The 13,497-nt window shown below is 30.7% G+C and overlaps 1 long non-coding RNA gene across 2 annotated transcripts in view; it reads left to right on the forward strand.

Annotated features, from left to right (window-relative positions):
• Nucleotides 1-12,562, forward strand: part of LOC148312564 (uncharacterized) — a 101,628-nt gene extending 89,066 nt beyond the window's left edge. For both annotated transcript variants that reach the window (XR_015839232.1, XR_015839233.1), the window contains exon 3: nucleotides 12,525-12,562. This is a non-coding gene — a long non-coding RNA (uncharacterized LOC148312564). The remainder of the gene's footprint in view (nucleotides 1-12,524) is intronic.
• The last annotated feature ends 935 nt before the right edge of the window (nucleotides 12,563-13,497 follow it).

The raw sequence follows: 13,497 nt of genomic DNA on the forward strand, positions 1-13,497 counted from the left end.
ATTGATTTTCTATTCCATTTCAACTGTTTGATTCAAAGTACGTTCGTTAAAGTGTTCATAAAATATTCATAAATATCAATGAAAAATCAAACAAATGGATATTGTACAATTAAAGATATTAATGAAAGAAAACGCACCTACTCGTGCTTAACTTCTGTTCCAGCCAATCAAGGCTTTCGAAGTTTTTATTTCAAATGTTTTTATTTTTATAACCTCCATACTAATTATGTAGTTTAAACAGAGTGATTGCAAATAAAAATTTGTCCGTGGAAGCCAAGCTAGCGGTTCACAACGGCGTGCTGGTAGTGACACTTATGTATAGAAGCGAAACATGGAACTGGCAAAGGAAAGAAGAAAGCAGAGTGAACGCTGCTGAAATGCGCTCCCTCAGACGAATTTGTGGAAAATTATTGTAAGACAGAATTAAAAACGAAGATATAAGAATGGAATGTAAGGCTGAACAAGGAATAATTTAATAGATTAGGAAGAGTTCTTTACGGTGGTATGGACATGTGGAGCGAATGGATAACGAGAGAATGACTAAAAAAAATGTGTGGTGAATATGAGCGGGAAAACAGAACGAGGACAACCGAAAAAGACTTGGCACGATCAGATCAATCACACCCTAAAATCTGGTGGTGTCGAAAGTCTGCGTAATCGGAAAACATATATGACTAGTATGGATGTGAAGGAGTCGAGGATTCTCAGGACAGAAGAGTATGGCATTTCATCCTTTCTGCCTACCACTGCAGAGAAACGGTGATGGTAGTATGTAGTAGTAGTTTAAAGTAGTACTTATTATTCTATGTATTTTTTATACAGCAGAAACCTTCTTTATCTGGACTAATTGGGGGTTAACTTTGTCCAGATATCGAAAAATTCGTTTAATCTAGTAAATACATTTTTTTTTATTGTGAACACATGAAATTAGATCAAACTTATACTTACTATGTAACGTGATTATTACGAAATGCGTGGGCGTACAAAGATAGGGTAAAATGGAAATATTTGTGTATCTAAAAAGAACTCAAATACGCATTTCCCGCAAAATAAAGATGTGCGTGTTGTAATCGTAAACAATTGTTATAATTTTTCTCTTTTTGTGAAATCCAATTAAAGGATTTTTGTTGTTTGAAACCGTCTGATGTTTTGTCTTGTCCGCCTTCGTGGTATAATGGTAAGCGTGTTTAGCTACCGTGCTGTAGTTCCCGAGTTCTATTCCCAGGGGGGTGGAAATAAATATTTGTGATTTTAGACTCTAATAATTATTTATATTACCCTGGTCTAGTCGCTGCAGCGCAGGAGTGATCACCTTGCCTTGATGAAAGTAAAGATCAAGATAACACTGTCAATACGATGCAGTGCCCTATGCACCATTGAGTGCTGACAAGGGTAAGAAGAAGAAGAAGAAGTTGTTTTGAAGCTTCCAATTCACGCTTAATTTTTTGTATTTTTTATGAAATGAAAACTTATTTTCAGTGAAGTCTGCTAGCGAGTATTGAGTTTACATAGTTGTATGTTTCATACTAGGTATACAATGTTCAGTAGCTATTCTAGTAGCTGTACACCTACTCAATACCTGAGAGCAGTTTCCGCAGATTAACCACGTGTTCCACAGGATACCGACCGTGATCAAATAAGTACACACCATCACAGCATCCGATGTACTTACAGGCTGAACGAACACGTGTATGGGTATAATTATATATTGAAAAGCTCCGACTTCGTTAAGGGAAAAGAGAGTAAACACCGTAAATTCAAGTTTATTTAAACACAAGTGTTTATTTAACCATTGGTAAATTTATACAAATAAAAGTTTTTTATCAGTTTCAAATGTATGAGTATCTTAAGGGTGTGGTGTTCATGGTTCACCCTTTACTATGTTCCCAATTATTTTTTACAAAAGACAGTAGTAGGCCTAAATTGGTACTTGTATTTACACTGTTCTGAGTTTTAATATCTTTGTACACCAATCCATGTTAAATTGTATGTGATTATTATCATAAAAGTATTATGAAATCGATTTTCAAAATTCCATATTGATGCATTTAAATTTGAAGAGTTGAATAAGGGGAAAGAATTATTTCACTGTTGATAAAGTGAATTTAAGACCATGAAACAGAATACAATATAAAATACCGTATATTTGAATATCACAAATTGTATTACGTATGTAAAGCATAGCATTTTACACCATGCAAACTTCATTCGTTTGTTACTAAATATGTTTTTTTCGTTGGTAACATTTTAATGTTTGTATGGAAAATTTTATTTCTTTTCAGAAAAAATGTAAAACTGAGATAAACATTATCGCTAAAATTAAGAAAGGTGTGTAGAGTGGGTTTGGACATGTAGAACGAATGAGTGAGGAAAGAACGGTAAAACAAATTTATGAGGCGAACGTAATTGGAAAAAGGAGCAGAGGAAGACCGAGAGAAACATGGCACGATCAGGTATGCCAAATACTTGAAAGTGGTCAGGTAAGGAGTCATAATAATCGGCGGGTATGTATGAGGAGATGCATGAACGTGGAAGAGGCGAAGAATGTTTGCAAAGACAGAGTGGTGTGGCGTTCTATTCTCTCTGCCTACCCTTGCGGGGAAGCGGCGTGACGGTTAGTTGGTTAGTTAGTTAGTTTTCAGAAAAAATGACCTTTTAAGTATTTCGAGTTAAAAAACACAAAAAACAGTTATATATCCGATACATATTAATTGGGTTTAACAAAGCCCAGTATATTAGAGACAGTTTATAAAAGCCAACAATTTTCTCAATGCATTAGCTAATAAAAAGTCCGAAGAAGATCGCGTCATAGTATTTTCAACAGTTTTAAATTTTTCCTAGCTTCGTAGCATTCCTTACACAATACCCTGGCTTCATGGAAATGAGCAATGCCCGCACTGCAGCTGAATTCGCTATCTATGTTGAAATATTCCCAACCTGGTGCCACCCTTGCCAGAAATGAGGGACTATTTGATTAAAATATTATTGACTTCGTCCCTTCTGCATCATTCCAGTAAATGAAATTGATAATAATAATTTTAAATGGTATCGCTATCTTATATCGAGATCTTAGGAGATCTTAGGGAAACTAATATTAAAAAAGGAAATGTTAATACGCAGGCTTGTATTCAAGTAAATAAATTATTTATATATTAATTTCGTCAGAAATCACTACTTTACTTTTTTGTTGTTCCATAAATAAGCATTTTACTTTAAAAGATGTTTAGAAATTGAATAAAAATCTTTACAAATAAAAGCTTTACGTTGTTTCATGCATATTTTTTATTGACAATAATCAAACAACTACGTTGTATGTAGCTTTTTCCCCTATTTTTATTTGACCATCGGTCGAGTTTATCCTCAATGACGTCATTGCTCAGTAACTGCACAGTAAAAACAAGTGTTTTTTTGCCTTTTCTTATTTTTATATTTTATATATATTTATGGAATCAAAATAAACTATTTTTTGTAAAATTTTATTTATTCAATAAATTTTAAATTCATTTGTACTCATATATAAAAGGGTTCTTATGCGATTGCAAATATATAAAAAAAATAAAAAATTTAACAGAACGGCTAACGTTACATAAGTGAATTAAGTGATCATTTAAGCCAGCCAAATGTCACGTCGTAACTCCTGAGATGCTCATCCATCTTAGATATTTTATCTCAAGTTGAGACACATATAATATTGATAAAATATGACACGTACAATGCACTTACACTTGAATTCTAAGCTTTAAAATATTGCAATCCTACAAGTTTCATGTCTGGAAGGGCTACCCTTATAGAAGCATTGTCACGCCACCTCATTCACGGCGCAGCCAACAGAAAAATGATTAGACAGAAGCCATAAAGGTTTCCATCTCCCCTGTCTCTTCTGATGCCCTAGTGCATTCAGCCCCTACACGAGGGGGTGGGTTGTAACCCTCACTGAATACAACCCTAAGCCACCCACCTGTGCATGCCAAACGTATTGGTCATATCATGTATACACCATACATAGATTCGTGTACGAAGATTAACTGAATTGATCGGAGTTGTTTATTTGATTTGTTTTAATATTACATTATCATTTCGAGTATCATCATGTTTTTCAAATATGTCAAATAAAATACATGTACATATAATGCATTTCCTCTGTTAGTAAATTTCGTTTACTTCGAAACATTTTTTCAATCCATTTATTAAAACAAACAAATTATACATATCCTCTCGTATTTTTTATGTATTTTTATTCAAGTAGTTCAGTTCACAAATTATAAGGAAAAATCCACGATTCCATAATAAACACGTTGACTGATATGCCAATTTTTAGAATTCTGGTCTTAAAAGACAATTTTATTTAATCATATTCAATCAAAATATTCTTTTACTTCGACAAAAACGTCTGTTTTCTCTTTTCTTTCTCTACCATTTCGCCATATTGATTCACAACAACGCCTGCCAACAAAACTAGTATATTATATAATTGTATGATGATTAATTTTACTTTTCATGTTATTTTATCAATCAGATCATAGTATTTTATTTGTTAAATAAACTCGCATTTCATGGTATTGAATATCACAAAACGAATTTCGCTAAATTTATTAATGGTTAGGAAACTCGATAAAATCTGTTCCCTCTCAGCAAATTTGAATTAAATTATGATTCGGATTGAAATTTAACAAGTCCATAAATAGATTATTCCCCGAAATCATTTATTTAATCTTTCCAAAAGTTTTAATCTTTCCACTTGGCGTTGTCATAAAAAATGACCTTTCATTCAGCATTCGACCCTCAAGCGACCCAGAAACCTTAATCAATTTTATTATTTACAGTAAGGGATATTCTGGATTCATGAGACTTGAAAAAATAAACCCTTTTTTCGTGCTGATGTATTACACACCAATTAAAATTTATTCGGTATTTTTTACTTTTGAATTCAAAATAAAAATCCCATTTTAGAGAACCATCATGCAAGATATATTTTTAATGCCTCACTAAGTCATTTTTTATGTTTTTTCTCTTCAAGTTATCTGGAGGTTACTTAGAAAACTGTTTTTTTTTTTACAAAAAAAATCTATTGAGTTGCATAAAATAATGTTGTTTCTGTTTTTATTATGTATTTCTTAACAAGCTGCACCCGGATTCTCGTAACTTTGACTAAGTCTGGTTAAATGGAAAAGAAAAACAATGGAAAGTATACATTTTTAATATGTCAATTTTACAATGCTTGTGGGCATACACTAGTACAGTAGCAGCTGTCAAGAAGCATGATGTCCGCTTTGTGCAACGATAGTTTTGCTGAAATGTGTACAGATGGATATTTTAACATTACCCTGAACTGGTACATGAAATGACGGATTGATCACCTTGCTGTTTGTAATAAACATTAAGTTAACATTACATTTATGTGACGCAGTACTCTTTGCACCATTTGATGCGGATAAGGGTCAAAAGTGATGATTCGTTTTAATTCACGAGATATATGAGTAGGATGGTTGAACGATTACATTTATAGGTATTAATGATCAATAAGGAAAACATAGGAAGTAAGATCAGTTAAGGATTTGAAGAGGATAGAAAGAGGACCCCAAAGGAATGGAGGGTGTGATGGATGGTTAGGGTTCCAACGGGTAAGATAGTAATGTTTCTTGAAGATTTTCAATGAAGTTGCATTTTTCACGTATTATGTATATAAATGATATTCACTGCACATTGGGTGTGTGCAAATCCTTGTTCATAAATCCAAGTTTCTTCACTTAGAAGTTGTTTTACTTTAAATAACTCCTTAGTAGAGAAACTCCGATTTGTGAACCTGAACTTGGACACAATTAAAATGTTGCCAATAAAAAAACTAGTCGAATTATAAGCTGCATAAAAATTAAATGTCATGCTAAGAGGCGTAAATTATTTTGAAAAAAATTATTTTATTCAAACAATTAAATATAATTGTATTTTTAAATAAAAACTTACTTAAATCAAGAATAGATGATGATGCAAAGTCAAACATTAAGCGACAGAATTTTGAGTGGTGTAGTTGTCAATCATGTGTATAATGTTTTTTTTAATAAAAAGAAAAAAAATGTTTTTGTTACATATTTATACAAGTATTTCAAATTCATACTATTTCTGTGAGTCAAAGCGGCTCATTATTAGAAATAAGTATCAAATTGTGGTAGAGTGGGCTCGAACCGAGAAACTCTGACTTAAGAGTCCGCGACACTAATCACGGGACCAGAACCCGACAGTAAATATTACACGTATATAAAGTGATCACTTAACCAGCCTTTGACTGAACATCAGCCCTGTAAATACCCAGACTAACTCATCTAAGTTGAGATGTCAAGATGTATAAATGATATTGTTTATTTTTTTGATAAAGAAATGAGATGGAATTTGGACATATTTCAGAGGATTGTATGTCCATATATCATCCCTTTCGATCCCCCCTCACGCATTCCTGATATGAAGTTAACAGTATTTCATCCTTGGTATGCCAATATTGACCGTCCCTGGCTCAAGTCCGCCATCGGCGCAGCTCCCTCGGAATAAACACAGGTGTCCCTCGCGGGGCTATATGACGGAGGAGGAATGCAAAATTCCATACATTTCATCTCGGACGGTACACGGCGGGAGTATGCAGTCGCATACCCTAGCCTTTATTACATGCCGGGGCCAAATGAAAGCAATAAAATATTAATATTCCCTTTAGCTGACATTTTATAAACCATATTCAGCTGTCGGCTCACATGGCTTACCTGTAATTTGTTTTTTTTTTCATTAATCTTCTTTACACACGTTTTATTTTTTCTGTGATTCTGTCACATATGATTTAATATTTCCGTATTCGGGTACGTTTATTTAGTAATATAATAAATATCAAAAAAAATTATTTACTTTAAAGGATTAAATCGCACATCTTCTACTTTCAGATACTCTTCTGCAGGTAGGATAGTGAGAATAGGGAAGGTAGATGTGAAAAATATATAACAAATACGCAGACCGATGAAGAAGAATATGAATGTCTGAGTCTTTACAGGGCTTACGGCCTATCGTAGAAATATACATATATTGTCCAAACCTCCAAACAGACATTTGGCCGAACAGATTTATCGCTGAGCAGATATTCAGATTAACAAACACTAGACCAAATATTTTTAAAAAAAAAACAATAAAGAAGTAGTCTCTTTAAAATAAAGTTAATATTATTAACACGTTATAAAACTAGCTATATAACACATTTTATAAATGTGTGTATATATATATATATATATATATATATATATATATATATATATATATATATATATATATATATATATATATATATATATATATATATATATATATATATATATATATATATATATATATATATATATATAACTGTGCCCATGAATTGTTCTAAATACATTACCAAAAATGTTTTCAAACTGTAATATTTATGTAAATTTGTATAAAAGTTTTACAGTATATCGTTGCGCACGTCGAATACCTTCAAATTACGAGCAAACATGAAAATACACTGGACGATTTCAGTCGACGAGGGATCTTTGCTAAGAATTACTCGCAAAAAAATCTATAATAATAGTCTTGTAGTATCAAAATACACGGTACAAGAATTCTAATGAAAAGGTTAACCCCCAAAGTAGATACGTCTGTTATGTTGTCGCTGGAGTTGCACCCCTTGCGACATGTGCCGGGACACTCCACCCCCTCCCATGCGCCTACGCCTCCACAGCCCCCGCCGCAAGTAGTATAGGGCACAGTATAATAATACATTTTTCCCGTGGCCCAAATGCCTTTCCCGTCTCACTTCGAATCCATTATGCTCAACCGTTCCAGTAATGCTGTCGTATGTAATATTATGTAGATTTCTATTGCTCTCAGTATGACTTTTTCTAATAAATAAGAATGAGCTACTTTTATCGTGGGCTTTAATATATTAAAATACCTTTATTTATATTTTATTCTCAATAAAAAAACGTGACGCGGCCCCATCATTTATGATAATATTCAGAAGGCGAGAATATATTTTACCTTCCGTTTTTTTATGTATGAGAGTAACACTCTTTAACCCGAATACCACTTTTTTCTACGTCCACGCCTTACTTTGAAAAAGTAAATAAAGTTTCTTTGAATAATCAAAAGAGTAATATAAAAATTAGATTGTTCGAAAAATGTCATCAACTCCACTTTTTCATGTCTTCAATTAACTGTCTTTTAGAGGATAAGAAATCCGCATATTACTTAGAGAAAGAATGTAAAGTTTCTTTAAATAATCAAAATAGTAATAAAAAAATATACATAAGATTTTTTGAAAAATGTCATTAAATCTATTTTTTTATATCTTCAACTGCTGTCTTCTAGAGGATATGAATCAGATCTCCCGAGAATTCACATAAGGTTACTCCTTTTTTCCATCCTAAGTCCATTTCATATACATATGTAGGTAAGTACTCGTGGAAATATGTATGTTTATGTATTTTTTTTTAAGATAAGGTTTTTAGCTCGATCAGTGAAAAAATTCACATGTTTTTAGTCAACATTAGCGGTACCATGTTCTTTACAACAAACGTCGATCAATAATATATCAAGGAGTTGATTAAATTTTATTTGAATCACTCACTCTACGAGTATTTAGATTGAACGAAGGGAATGTTAAATTAACAGGTTAAGTTTCAAAGTGTCAATCGAATGAGAAGGATAGAATGAATTACATTTAGTGAAATTACATATTTCATGTATTTTTTCAAACATATTTTTTTTATAAGAATTAATTTTAAATGGACTACGCTTAGATTCACAAATAATTTTATGAATAACGTCTTCATTTTGACTCTGTTGAAAAATAATGTCTTATGAAATTAATGCTATCTTTTTCTTGAATAAAACATAAGCTTTTTAACAGAAATGTTTAAGCAAATGAAAAATAATTATTCCGGTCTGTATTTCGGAAAGAAAAACAAGGTTTGTGTACTTTTTGAATATTATTTCAATAAACCTGCTGAAAATTGGGTCTTTTCGCGACTTGACAACCGTAAATATGCTTAGTACCAACCTAACGCTAATAGGATATTCCTCGTTTAGCTACTTTACCAGAACTGTTTATCTATTCATCTGCTCCTTAATTTTATAATGTTCCATTCTAATACTACGAAATGGGTATCAACGAACGAAGAGATAAATTGGTACATTATAAAAAGTAAACGTATTTTTTTTAAATCAAACTCTTTATACATATATTTATATATATATATATATATATATATATATATATATATATATATATATATATATATATATATATATATATATATATATATATATATATATATATATATATATATATATATATATAGCCAGAGTACAGTAATGACCCTTGTATTTTTTCAAAATGTCGCTCGATAAAGTGCATTTACGTCATTGTTTACTTTATGAATTCCATAAAGACAATACCGCGAGTGTGGCAACCAAAAACATTTGTGAAGTGTATGGAGCAGATGTCATCAAAGTCCGACAAGTACGAAGTTGGTTTACAAAATTCCGATCTGGAGATTTTTCACTCATTGATAAACCACGTACCGGGCGGCCATTGAAGTCTGATGACGACAAGTTAAAAGTCATAATTGACACCAATCCACGTCTAACCATCAGGGAGATTGTGTCAATGATGGGAGTCAACCAAACAATCGTATTAAGACATTTGAAGCGTATGGAAATGGTTTCGCGGTACGACGTTTGGATACCTCATCAATTGTCGGCTGCCAATTTATTGGATCGTGTTTCAACGTGCGTTGCTTTGAGTGCGAGACAAAAACATGAACTTTTTTTGCATCGTTTGGTGATGGAAGATGAGAAATGGGTCGTGTACAACAACGTGACAAGAAATAGACATTGGGCTATACCTGGACAAGCCCCATTAACAACTTCGAAGACCGAAATCCATAAAAAAAAAGTTATGCTTTTTGTTTGGTGGGAAAATAAGGGTATTGTGTATTTTGAACTCTTAGAACACAATAAGACAAGTACAACAGAACAATATTGTCAGTAATTATCCAAATTGAACATGGAACTTTAAAAGGATAGACCAGAATTGGTAAACAGAAAAGGGGTAGTGTTTCATCACGACAACGCGCGACCACATGTGGCTATGATGACCCAACACAAGCTAAATGAGTTAAACTGGGATGTTATCAAGCATCCACCGTATTTTACAGATCTTGTTCTTTCTGATTTTCATTTATTCCGATCACTTCAATAAAAATTTAATGATGAAAAAATTATACAATAGAGCAGGTAAAAACATCCCTTACTTCATTTTTCGCATCAAAATCCACGGAATTTTTTACTACTGTTATTTATAAGTTGATAGAAAGATGGGAGAAGGTTAAAAGAACTGGTGGAAATTATATAATTTATTAAATAAATAATACATATAAAAAAAATAATACAAAAAATTGTATGTTAAAAACGGTCAAAAGTTTTGCATCAACCCAATATATATATATATATATATATATATATATATATATATATATATATATATATATATATATATATATATATATATATATATATATATATATATATATATATATATATATATATATATATATATATATATATATATATATATATATATATATATATATATATATATATTTATATATATATATACATATATATATATATATATATATATATATATATATATATATATATATATATATATATATATATATATATATATATATATATATATATATATATTTATGTAAATATATATATACATATATACATATATATATATACATATATATATATATATATATATATATATATATATATATATATATATATATATATATATATATATATATATATATATAAACTGGAAGTTGTTTTATTATAATTTCAAATAAAAATAAATATAGTACTTGTAGTACTATTTGTAGATACCCTTGTAAAAAAAATGGTACAGCACTCATATTTGCATACCCGTTCCCTTACAAGCCAATAAAATTATGGCACAGTAATTTCACAATCACAAATTACTTTTATTTTTATATACCATACTTAACACCAAATCGATCTAATGTGGGTCTATAAGCAATATGGGGTGCGCATGAACGTCAAAAATATATTGAACAAAAGCTTAAAAAGTTGTGCGTATTTAGTTATAATTTTTTTTTGATAATATATTCTAATTGTAGATGATCTTCCAGACTTCCATCAATTGCTGAATCATCTGTTTACCCATATTCATTAAGATGTCTTCAAAATATTGCGTAGTGTGGATGGTGATCACTTCACTAGTAATTGACAGCTCGTAAGCCCTGTGAATATTTAAAAGGACTTTTATAATACCTTTCCATATATATATTTTTTTCTTCTTCAATCCTTTTTTGTATTATTTTTATTCTCATATTATAAATATGAATATAATAAAAACACACAAATATTTTCAGTCTTCAAATCGTCCATATTTTAAATTAAATCAAATTGAGATATCTCAAATTTAATTTTTTATGAGAGACTATAAGAAATATTTTAAGTGTTTTATGTTTTTTTTAGTAAAACCTTAACGTTTAAAATAAATAAATTATGTCAAGATAATATTTTATTTTTTGGGCTCAACCCAACCTGAAAATGTCAGACAAAGGGCGCTTTTGTTTTTTGAAGAAAAGAAAGCAGTAAATTATTAAAATTCTCTCTAAGATGACAATTTAATAGAACACTTAAAGCTCACTCACTGAACATTTTCATCTACTTATTCAACCATTCAAATTCTTGTCAAAACCGGAAGCTCTTTTTTTACATCAAATAAATCCCATAATTATGCTTTACAGGACTGAAAGCCTTCAAGTGAAAGGAGATTTTTAAAGCTTTGATGATCAAATGAAATGGAAATTCGTTAATTATATTAATATCTTTAAATGAAGCAATCCTCTTTCTATTTAATTATTTCGTTGCTTATAACAAGGTTTATATAAATGTATTTTTTTTAAATTTTAACAATAAAGAATTTAAAAAATAACACTTGTGACAATTTATGCTGATTTAAAATCGTCAGATGATTACTTTATTTCTAATGGTCCTTAGCAACAAAAATGATTTTGATGATTCTAAAGTCATTTATATATTTTTATATTTTTATAAAAAATATATATATATTTTTTGGTTAAGCTATGTTTTCATCCGCACTCTAAATGATCATTATTATCTAACATGTGTTCTATAGTGCATACGTAAAATAATAAGTAATTTGCTCGTTTATCATTTTAATCCTGTTCTTCATTATTTTAAAAAATGTAATCCTGACCCGTTTGAAACATTATTGCTAAAATTGAAATAATTTTTAGATTTCAGTAACAAAAAATATTATTTGAAACTTATTTCTTTTTTTCATATCTCGTTACTGAAATCTGACAATCCCTTAAAATTCAATAAGTTATTTTGTCATTTGAATCATTTCAATATGTGAATTAAGTTTTATCGCAATTATTTTATTTATTCTGTATAATTAATTTCAGGCTGTCGCATCCCGGTCCAAAGCTGGCGACCTTTGGTAAGTACTTAACACATTTGTTTTGACAATAAAACACAGAATAATACATGCTTCTAGCGCGTATGATTTTTACATTGCTTTAATTACAAGTTTACTGAACATGTTGTATGATTATGTGTAATAAACATCAGTGTGGGGCCTTTAGGGTCCGCCGTAGAGACTAATCGCCCCTACAAATGGTACCAACCCCTGTGGGAAATTAATGGCCTGGTCCGAACAAGATGACCGCTTCTGCGTAATTTTTTGTAAAAACAAAGGGTCGAAGAGTTTAGCGAATAATGCGCCGGCATTAAAAATTGGTAATAAAACAACCCCGTGTACCTTTAACAAAATATGTCTGATTATAAGGGTTTCTGTATTTTTTTACGGGTGAGTTTATGCCCCACTTGGGAATGAAAGAAAAAATAACCGAGTTTTGAGTGTTTTTTTTTAGAAACATTTATTTGTTTTCTGTGAACATTGTTCTATCATTTTGATCAAATAAACAAACAAGATAACTGAATTAATGGCGGTTGTAGGTAATAATTTTAATTTTTTAAGTATCCTCTAAAAATAATGTTAACATTTTTATGAAACGTACATTAATATCCAAACAGAACTTATGTAAAAACAATTATTATATCACGTGGCAATTTGTTCTTGTAGAAATAAAATCTCATAACATCTCTGGTCTTCAGCTTGTACAAGTTATTGAATTGTTTTCGGGGAAACATTTCTCAAACAAACAAGAAGCACAGATTTAATAAACACCGCTCGTAATAACGCTTAATGAGTTGCCAATAAAATTACGTTCAGCGGCAGGTTTTGTTCCGCAAGTACGAGGGAGCAATCGTCATTTCACACAAAACTCCGGCCCGCGAGAGGAGAATCACGATAACAATAAACCAGAAATAATGTCTCTGCCATTTCACCGCTTTTGTTACCTCGTTTTCTTACAA

This window comes from Brachycentrus maculatus, unplaced genomic scaffold, assembly GCF_059751285.1.
Source record: "Brachycentrus maculatus isolate JH-2025_06_01 unplaced genomic scaffold, ASM5975128v1 h1tg000039l, whole genome shotgun sequence".
NCBI lineage: Eukaryota > Metazoa > Arthropoda > Insecta > Trichoptera > Brachycentridae > Brachycentrus > Brachycentrus maculatus.